Genomic DNA, 272 nt, shown 5'->3' on the forward strand with positions numbered 1-272 from the left:
CCTCAATTAGAGGTGTCCAAGGTTCTTAAGCACACTCTTTTTGCCTTGGATCACAACTTTATTTTTTTTCTTTTCTCTCTTTTTTTTCGTTTTTCTCTTTTTTTTCCGTTTTTCTTTTCTCCCTTTTTTTGTATTCACTGCTTTTTCTTGCTTCAAGAATCATTTTTATGATTTTTCAGATCCTCAGTAATATGTCTCCTTTTTCATCATTCTTTCAAGAGTCAACATTCATGAACAACAAATTCAAAAGACATATGCACTGTTTAAGCATA

This window comes from Arachis duranensis, chromosome 9, assembly GCF_000817695.3.
Source record: "Arachis duranensis cultivar V14167 chromosome 9, aradu.V14167.gnm2.J7QH, whole genome shotgun sequence".
In the NCBI taxonomy this organism is placed as follows: domain Eukaryota; kingdom Viridiplantae; phylum Streptophyta; class Magnoliopsida; order Fabales; family Fabaceae; genus Arachis; species Arachis duranensis.